The 10,707-nt window shown below is 36.1% G+C and overlaps 1 non-coding gene across 1 annotated transcript; it reads left to right on the forward strand.

Moving 5' to 3' along the window:
• Nucleotides 1-2,466: 2,466 nt before the first annotated feature.
• On the forward strand, nucleotides 2,467-10,291 carry LOC446195. The gene is made up of 2 exons (XR_005968721.1): nucleotides 2,467-2,548; nucleotides 5,815-10,291. It is a non-coding gene; the product is annotated as a myogenic factor 1 (transcript).
• Nucleotides 10,292-10,707: the final 416 nt, after the last annotated feature.

Raw genomic sequence — 10,707 nt, forward strand, 5'->3', positions numbered from 1 at the left:
GCTCGCATTCTTTAACCCACTTACATCGGACGTCGCTTCTCAAGGACTGTTGGGAGAAAATCCCACCTCTCCGCCCCACAACTTATAGGCTTTTGTATTTGCAGATCTTTCTGAACATTTCCTGGCTCGTTTCTACCTTTTAAGATAATTTTTAATAACATTTTGTTTAAAAGCATAACATTCCCCCTTTTCGACCTTCCTGTATTTAATTACAATAACCAGCCGATTTGTACATTTTGCTTTTCATACTCTTTCCGTCCCTCTCTCCTTGTCCACTCCCTTCCCCTTAAACAGACTGTATTCGTCTCATTTTCCCTTTCAATGATTTGCTTTGCTCTTACATATTCCGATCTCGCCTATGCCTCTTTTATACAACACTCGCTCTACTCTCACCTCAACCCCATCCTAGTTATTTCCATCCTATATGTACATTATGGGCATGCGCAGTTCAAAAATCCGATAATGGGCCGGTATTATTTTAGTCTGGAAAGAGTAAGCTTGAAATACAACATCTATTGACTCGAATGAATGCTGCTAACATGTAAAAACAAATACATAAATCCTTGCATCTATGGTACAACGATACAAAAAAGTACTTTAATAAAATTAAAACTAGTATACAATCTCATTTGACCTGGCTGTTTTGTTTTCTCATTTTTGTGTCCAATTCCGATAGAGATCTGGGCCCGTAAAAAATATATAGATTATAAATTTCAATCAAGTTAAGAGTTACTCTGTAATGTAAATATTTCATAACAATGTTCATGAGAGTGCATTTTATAAATAAGATAAAGTGGTGCTTCCTACTCGATGGACCTCAATTGAAAAATACTATAAAAAATACTGTTTACTTATACCCATTTTTTTCAAAACACATGTGTATATTTTTGATGTGGGGATCGGTTAGCTGCATCAAAGCAAATAAATATTTTTTCTTTGAGTGTCAGTACGTTCAGTCCCGCACAGTAACTTTGATGCAATCTTCGTTCGTCGACCTCAAGCATAATGGCACAGATAACAAGGAGACAACGAAATAGAAAACATTTCTTGTTGAACTCATTATCTTTATCATGTTTTATCTAACTTCCGTCTCATGATATGTTTTACAATCAATGCCAGACGTTTGATCTTTTTGTCCATCTTACATCCAATTAAATATTACAATTTTTAAAGTGATTCCATTCGGCCATTCTGATATAACATTGCTTGACCACATTATATTCTTCCTTTAAAGGGACTCGATAACTTCGCAAAAGTTTGATGTGCATGAATGGTTGAATAAGCATAAATTTAGGAACTGCTTTTTAATCTTCTAAATTAAAATGATAATTCACTTCCATGTTACAATGCTCTGAACCATATTTCCACTAACATCAAGCATTAATAAAATGACCATTGACGATAACTAAAATCCTAAAAACATGTAATGTTACGCAAGGCAACTATTAATGCTCCCTACAATGTTGTTCTTTGTTGCAGATGGGTAGGCCTATAATAACATAAATACAACTCTTCGATACCGTTCTCCAATCAAAGCAATGCAAATTTAACTTCAACATAGCGTTTGAAGATGAAGAGATAAAAACGGTAGGCCTTAAGAAGAGACATAATCGGTAAAACTCAATTTATTTTTGCCGATATGGAAAGACATGAGAAAAAGGGAAATAAAAAAATATGGCAATGACAGCCAAGCTGAAAGCATTGAAAACATTATATGAACTTCAGTAAATAAAGTCAGAAGTAATGACCTTCCCCTAAGACTTCATCCTCGTGACGACAAAAAAGTTTCGTAAACAAGCTGTAAAAATTACCCCATTTTGTGAATGTGTCCCCGAGGAGACTTGCTAGGATTGAGGAAAGGAGAAGGAACGGAGGGCAGACAGACCGTCAAGTGTTCCCCACTTCTTCTCTTGTTAGTTAATTGCCGCCCCATCCCCCCTTACTGCCCAGGTCGGAGTCCACCCTTTCGATTTTTTAGTTTCAATCAGTGTTTAACTACTTGATGATTTTGTAACTGGCAAGCTGGCTTGATATTACTCTTGACCGTAATTGAAATATTCAACAATGTCGTCATGGTCGCTGCATGGCCTTACCCAAACAGGGATGGGGGGGGGGGGCAGATCCCCTCCCTAAAATACATAAGAAATGAAATAAAAAATGATTACAAATGAAATGAATAAAAGAAAATGAAAATGATTAAATAGCTCAATAAAATAAAAACGCACCACCTCTCAAAAAAAAAATCAACAAGATGATTAGGAAAAAAATAAACAATGATTATTCAGTTTTTGTTAGACATTTTTAAAGCGTCCAACAGAAACTAAATCGATTAATGGATCTCATATATACAGTCTTTGAGCTTGAAAACACTCCTGCCCTCGACATGCTCGATATTATCATGCAACATTCGAATGTTATTTTCTTCATACTTTGATTCTTTTTTTTTTCTCTTATTTTTTATCACAGACGGACGGCAGTAGTCCCGGTTCATACTCATCAGATAAGGCACAGCAATATGGCGATGGTTATGATGTTTCGTCACCTTATGGTAAGTGCCCATTGATTAACCATTAGAAGCGATTTATAATCATAAGGTGGTAAGTCCAATTTGGTAAATAGTGTTGCTCTCTTTCTTGTCCGATCTTACACAGACGCTTAAAGAAGAGTTGCTTTTGAAAATCCGATCCCTATAAGCACATTTTGGGTAAAGGGAACAGAATTTTATACTACAGAAATCGGTTCTTCTTAATAGTGGATTTACTGCCTTTTTAGAAATAATGCATTTTGATTTTGTTGAATAATATTAATATCAATTGTTACTACTTCTGGGTTTATTACCATTAATTAACTATAACGAACAACCCTTCCTGATAAGGAATGGAACAAAACATGACTTATTGTTTTTTTTCAACTTCTTTCCCCGAAATATCTATTCAATCTCTTTTTTGGGATTTTTAAAAAATTCATTAATGATCAATGGCCTCGTAAAACCACCATGAATAATGCTACAGAGAGACCTTAATTTGTTTGAAAAAAATCACAAGCGTGAAAAAATAACTTGTTCATTATGGACATTCAAACCAAAGAGTGTAAACTCATGTCAATTAAAAAAACAACAACCGGACCCTAATTGAAATTCTGAAAAAAAAAACAGATTGAAATTGTTTTGGGAGCTTTAAGTGAATTTAATAAAAGCGATTCGCACGTACCCTTAAACCCACGCGTGCGCGCACACCCATATACACCCAACACACCCACACACACATACCCAACGCGCACATTCCCACCACCCACACAGACAACCACACACACGTACACGAACATCAAGCACGCACGCACCCTCACCCTGACCATCAGCACGCACACCCCACATAATACGCAAAACACACACACATACACACACGCGCGCACTTTAAAACAAACAATCGGTAAAGTGAATCCCCTGATTAAACGTCCACGGAGAGCCACACACATCAAGTGGCGTACACATGTCTAACACATAAACACGAATCACCGCGTTATTTTTGTGTCTCCCGATAATGAAAATGTCTTCACCAAATTCAATCCGTAATTTGTTTGATGTTTTCTGCAAGTCCATCGGCAGACCATCAATAGATCCCGGGACATTCCCCCGTCGTAGCCGTGAAGAAGATATAGAATTTGACGGGCGTGAACAGGCGGCAGCTGAAAGAACATTTTTATTTCCTATAAAGACGATATGGGGGAATCACAATTACTGTTGAAGAGGATCTCCATCTAAAGTGAAGTAGCATATGTGAGGAACGTCTTAAAGGCAGCATTCACGTGCTCCCCACAGCTGGGAACACGGTTTGTAGTCATCACGAAAATAATGAATGAAAAACAGTTTTCTGTGTAAACAAAGCACCATAAAATATTCTTATATTCCCCCATATATATAGAAACTTTCTAAAATATTTTGAATTCACGTTTTTTAAATCACTCTCTTAAAACAAAGCATAAGATTTAAAGATGTAAATGGTTTATTATCTTTCCAATAGAAGGGTCTTTCTTGTTATCATTTACCGATCTATGTCTTGTATTTGATTTTTTGAGTATTTAATAATCATAGGTTCCGGGAATAAAAGATTTAACATTGTTCGTAAAAAAATAGATTTTGCACTATATTACTTTCAATAGATTTTTTTTTCTCAAATCGAATCATTTCTAAAACAATCCCGCCTTTACTGAAATGAAACGATGATCTTAATAAATCAATATTTTTAGAACAAGTCGATACTCAATAACCATTTTTTATTGTAAAGAAAATATTTATTGCGAAAAAATCTCGACTCTGTGTAATTAAAATTACAAGTGCCCCTCAATGATCTATTGTTAGTGTTTCTTTAAGTTTGTATGACATATGCGCAGCTTCGTACTTATCTGGCGACGTGATTAAGCTCAAAGTCTGTAGAAACTGTTTCGCGCTTGAGGAATCGTGAATGCTTTTAAAGGAACCGAAAGTTCTTTTGAAAGAAATGTCAATGTCACTGTACTTTATTCTCGTTTCTTCCCTATTTTGTAGGTGGCGATCTTAATTACAAGCGGAAATTATTTAGCGAAGAATCCTGAACCAGTCGGTTCTGCCACCTATTTTTTCTCATTTAATGCGAGACTTCTGCTTTTTTATTATTTACATTCACATACATTCATACATACATATTACATATCTAGGGGAGCTGGATTGAATTTATTAATATCTCATCTTATCAAATAACTTGCTCTCTGGTGTTAAGAATATGACTTCTCTTGCTTTAGAACTAGATTGTCGATACATTTCACTAAAGATATTTACAGTTAACCACATAATTTACTATCATGAATTGAAATGTAAAAAAAATGTGTTTTCCTATTCGATTTGCGAGATCATTTTTTTATTAAAAAAATCCGATCAGCACACATTTAAGCATCAATTTGTATGATGTTTCGCTTAACAACAGTTATGAAAATGTTTTCGCGTCTGCACTCCCCTGGAATAGCCTACCCACTACAGTTTTACCTCCCAACTTCCGAGGTTTACAGCACGTAAGAGACTTTCCTACATATTAACTTCTCAAACCCCGGGGGACACAGTATAACATACTCGGACCTCTACTCTTTTCTGGGTTGGGTTTAAACGTTATGTTTATGGCACTGTTGTGAGGAGCAGTGATTTGATCTTGACGCCAGACAGTACCTTAACCTCTTTTTCCCTTTTCACTGTATCTTCCTCTTGGGATGTGCATGGCCTCTCCTTCGCTGTGTAAACGAATGATAAATCTTAGGAATTCGATGCCGCAACAAATGTCTCATAAAGTGAAGAGTTTCGCACATAAATCCTTGGCGGAGTACTTGATTGTAATGGTGTTCGGAAATAGTTTCTCCTTCAAGTTTTGTTTTATGGTCGGATGAAAGCAAAGGATGAGGAATGAGCCTCGCTTCCATGGACTTGAGATTTTTTTCTCTCATCTAGATTTCTTCCTGATCTATTGCTGGTTTATCATCTATGACAATAGATTATTCCATTAGGTCAAATATTTTTTTTCACTAGAATTGCGTCTTAAATTCGTTTTTTTAAATACATTCTATGTACGCTGTTTAAATGTTTAAACAATCTTAAATCTTAAACAACAACATTTTTTTATCGACATGTAATTCTCACTGAATTAGGCATGGCTGTTTAAACAGCGTTTGTACTGTGTGTATAATAATATTTTTTCTTTATTTTTTGTCTCCTCATCTTCATCTTTCTGTTTCGTTTCCTTCTCATCCTCCCCGTTCTGCCCTTCTGTCTCTCTTTTTCCCACTACACCACAGGTTACAATTGCGGGAATGCTTCAAGTCTTGACTGCTTATCGTTGATTGTGGAAAGCATAACTCCGAACAAAGGCAAAGCCATCACATCCCCGAAAAAGGCAACCTCCGATGGACTTTGCATGGTCTGAAATAGAAGAGAAACCCGATTTCAACGACTTATGGTGCTACCAACGCAAGCTCATATGTGGACGTTATTTTGAAAGACTGAGTACCCATGATGAGGGCTTCCAAAAACATGTGATGCTCTGTTGTCACCATCTTGACTCTGTTTGTCCATCCGGGAACTTTCAGATGATGCAACGTTGTTTTTAATCAGCGATCTGCACAATGTATTCAAAGGATTCTCATGGCAACGATTGCAATTGGTTGTGAGCTTCATGTGAAAACACTTGTACTGAGTCTAGAAATGGAGAGGCCTCGAAATATGTTCCCATGGTTACACGTCCATTGAAACAACCTCAGACAATCACGGATTTGAGGTCAAAATTTTGGTTGCCATGATGACGAAAAGTTTCTTTGAGGAGTAAACTTAAGAGGACAACAAACTGATGATTATTGTGTGCCAATGTATAAGCAATAGGACAAAGTGATTATAATTATTGACGGTGTTCTTGCCTTGTAAAATGTACTTATATATAAATATATAAATATATACAAATAAATATATATTATTTACAGTCTCGGGAAAGTAGAGACGCGATGTTACTGTGTCTCGTCTATATAGATATGATTGATGTTCATATGATATTATTTGATATGAATATTCTGCATGGTAGCATGTTTAATAGTCTGATTTACCAAATAGCATATGCTCTTGTACTTTAATTCGTTTCGTTTTCAATACTGTTGGTGATTTGATTATACTATTCTCTGTCAAACTGTTCTTTTTTTGTGCCCTCAGAACAGACACATGAGAGTCCCCATACCACTTGGAAGTCTACACATCTTGCAATCACTACAACAGTTGCTCTATCAAAATCTATCTTCCCCTGATAAATTGATAATATTCAGTCTTTAGTTTAGTGATATTAAAAATGTTTCTTTTTGGTAAAAAACAACAGTTTGGATTATACATATACAGGCCACTCCGACTTGTAGTCGTGGTATCGAAACAACATTTCAGGATTTTTGTTGAACACTATATGGGTCCATGATACTAATTAGCACTTAATCGTTAAAAAATATGTTTGCTTATTCCGTTCCGATTTTTTTCTCTCAGTTTCTATATTTGTCACCCAGACAAGTGACAGACGAATAATTTGAATCGACTCCCAAAATCTAATTTTATCACCGCTTAGTGTACGTTTTCAGCGGTATTTCGCTGCTCGCACCTAATCGCGTATTACCGGTGGATCACCGGGAGCGACGAAAACTTCTCCCATTTTTATTCTTCTATAATTCCCGCGCAAACTCCTCTCATTGTCAGCCTTGCGGAGATGCAGACGCTTTCTTAAGAGTTCCAAAGGAAGGAAAGAAGTCAGAGGAAATAAGTCAAACGAATCTCTTAAGAAAGAAAATGCTTTCTTTGAATTTGAGAGTATTAATGATGACTGGGAAGGGACCGTCAGTGAGTCAGAGGCGGTGCGATCCCCTTACTCTCCGCCACGGCGTCCCGATGGCACCGGGAAGGATGAAGGCGGCTTTTTAGACGGTATCCGACTCCGTGCCTTATTGTATTTCATTGCATCATCTCTGCTCTTATGCTCTTCGTCTATTTGAGTATTTTTCTTCCCCAAGACGTTTCTTATGTAATGTTTACAATATCTTGATCAAAACTTGGAATAAAACATGCATTATCCACTATCTTTTAAAATTAGTCAGATTGTTTATACAAAAAAGCTTATACTGTATGTGGATGGTAAAAGCCATGTTAATGCACATGCATTTTAATTATGCTTTTATATAATTGGTCAAAATGATTTTAGATGAGACTACTTCGATGACGTCGTGTTTCTTCGAGAAAATGTTGGGTATCAACCCTCCTCCCACGCTGGGGGCTCGTACAGTACTCGTTAACCCTTCCCTTTCCATTCAAATCACCCCCAATCCATCTAAAGTGAATGCTACAATTACCGAGAAGCAATCGATTAATCCTCGTCACCCCTTTTCTCCTTCTAAGGGGATAAAACAGATTTCAATCAAGGGAAGAGCGTTTTTAGATGTAGATAGCGACGAAAATCAGTAATCTCGAAGCCCCCTTCGACATGACGCGAGGAATTAAATACATCTTATTTATACAGAAAATGAAGTATTACACGACCTCAGTGTTAGCTTTGCAATTTACGTCAGTCTGAGTAAGATTGACTCAATATGGACAATCTATTGTCAATAAACTTGAAGAGACGATCAAATTCTAGATACGAAATCAATCCAAAACATGAAGGGGAACGATGTAGAAAATAAGGCAGTTATTGCGAATCGTTTAAGATCTCGGGGATACAATGAGGTGCAAGATTTTTGAAAATTCAAAATGGCCGACCTTGTTTATATCACGTGGTTACTCAGTAACTGAACTGTACGAGAGTAACCCCAATTATTAATCAATTTCCTGATCCGCTAATCCTCTATCCCTCTGATTCATACCACAATTATCATTTTATGGATATTTCTTTTTGATCGAGTGAGGGATTTGACAGTGTAGTATATCGCGATAAATCTCGTATTGAAAAGTATACTACGTTCGATTTGGAGATTTGGTTTTAGATTCGAAGGCTTGTCTCCTCCTCAGCGAATGTAGGCCGACTGAATGATTAACTGAGAGAAACGCCCATGAAGTGTTTTATAACTTCCCTTCTGAAGAAGACAACATTGCCATGATTGCGCCATTGGAGTTCAATGATCTGATTCGGATTTGATCCTATATCTAACATCAGCATGTTTTGAGGGTTCATTTAAGAGAGAGATATATATCTATTGTAACTTTTCTATTAGTGTATCTTCCATTGTTACCTCGGCTGTGATTGGCTGATCTGCCATGTTACCATGGTATTAACCATAATGTTAAAGTTGCAATAATCTGAACTCTTAATGAAACAGACACCATGTTGATGACTTTGAAATTCAGTTTTATACGATAACTGTAAAAATCATGTAAATTCATCACGACGACAATATAAAAATGTGCGCGTTCCTGTTTATAATCCTATACGAATCGGGTGGTCACGGGTGTGTACATTGGAACTTGCTCGAACAGAAGACATATTCATTATAGTGTTTATTGTCAGAACTGTTCAGCAAAGCTATTGTCAATGTACTTGCAAGACAAGGGAACTATTTCACGCCATCGTTATGCGATTGGTTGAAGCGAATTTAATGTATGAAATATCATTTATGAATATTAATATTTGGTCACGCAAAAGATTGGTAAAAATGCACGCAATTTTATGACTGGACAGTGTACAAATCGGGATGGATGGGGCGTCGTCACTGTAATGATTCAAATAAAGGAATATTATTTTTCTTTTTCACTGAGCATTTATATATTCACTGCTTTCGACCCCAATTAGTATTATTTCGTATTTGTATTTTGTATTTGTTTTTAATGCAAGAACTAAACAAGGCGAACTGACATCCAGTTTCCATGTTCATTATTTGCATTATTACATTACCTGATTAGAATGTGATTATTAAAGTAAGATTCAATATTTCTGCCATCACTTGTATTTCTATTCTGTATTCTGGTGCTACGTATATATTCATCTACACGTGCCTTTCCATGGTGCATAATGCTATTCAAGAAACAATAATTTGTTTGATTTGTTTTGAGTGGTTGAAGAAGGCCTATAGGCTTACTCCCTTATTCCATAATTATGCCATTATTTCTTTTTATAATATACAATTTTACTAAAAGATTTTTTGTAGGTAGCGTATTCCTCTTAGCACTAGAACATGTAGAAAGTGAACTCTACGCGCGCTGGATCCTTTTGAATTTTATCAGAATAAGAATTGTTTTCAAATATCCTATGTCATTTCAACAGGACGATATTTAATTTCTCAGTTTAATAAAACGATTTCTTCTTCCCAGATACCATAAGATATTAATAAAGCCGTCCAGTTTATACGCCATTTTAATTTTCGGAGTGAAGAGGGCAATGTATTGACTATTGCGTATTCAAAAATAATTGCATGGAGACATTATTCAAACTCTCCGTGATAATGTGTATTTATAATTTGCAATGTCAGTCATAATGAATGATTTATTGTTGATGTACGTGTATTCATTTGTCTATTTTGTACAGTGAGTTTAAAAGTATATATGTCGGCATTTGATGGTAATAAAATCTCGCAAGGTTCTTTTTATTAGTATTTGTAAATAATTTACAAACATTGTATCTGTATTTTGTACAAAGAATACAAATAATTAAGGATCATACTTATGCTTTCTTCTCTAGAAAGGAAAATGTGTATTTATTTCGTATGTCATTGTAAGTTGGTCTTGAATTATATTATGATTAAAATGCCTGTTTGAGATATACAATTTCTTTGGAATTCTGTCTTTCTATCTGTCAATCAATGTAGAGAGGGGTGGAGGATGAAGAGAAGAAGGGGTGATAAAGAGTGTGTGTGAGAGAAAAAAGGAGGGGAAAGGAGGAAGCCAATTCGTCTACTACCGACTCGCCCACTCACCACATCGTCTACTTTTACTTTAATGCCATTCCGTCCATCGACATTTCATCTAACTACCATTCGGTCCAATCATCACTTCGTCTAATCCCCATTTCGTTTATATGACCATGTCGATAGTGGACGAACTGATGGTAGACCAAATGATAGTAGACGAGTTGGCATTAGACGAATTGGAAATACACGGGGGGGGGACAGAGATAGATAGAGAGAGAGAGAGAGAAAGTGACAGGGAAAATAGTATTATAGCGAATGATAATTAGAGAAAAG

This window comes from Lytechinus variegatus, chromosome 19 (assembly GCF_018143015.1).
Source record: "Lytechinus variegatus isolate NC3 chromosome 19, Lvar_3.0, whole genome shotgun sequence".
NCBI classification, from domain to species: domain Eukaryota; kingdom Metazoa; phylum Echinodermata; class Echinoidea; order Temnopleuroida; family Toxopneustidae; genus Lytechinus; species Lytechinus variegatus.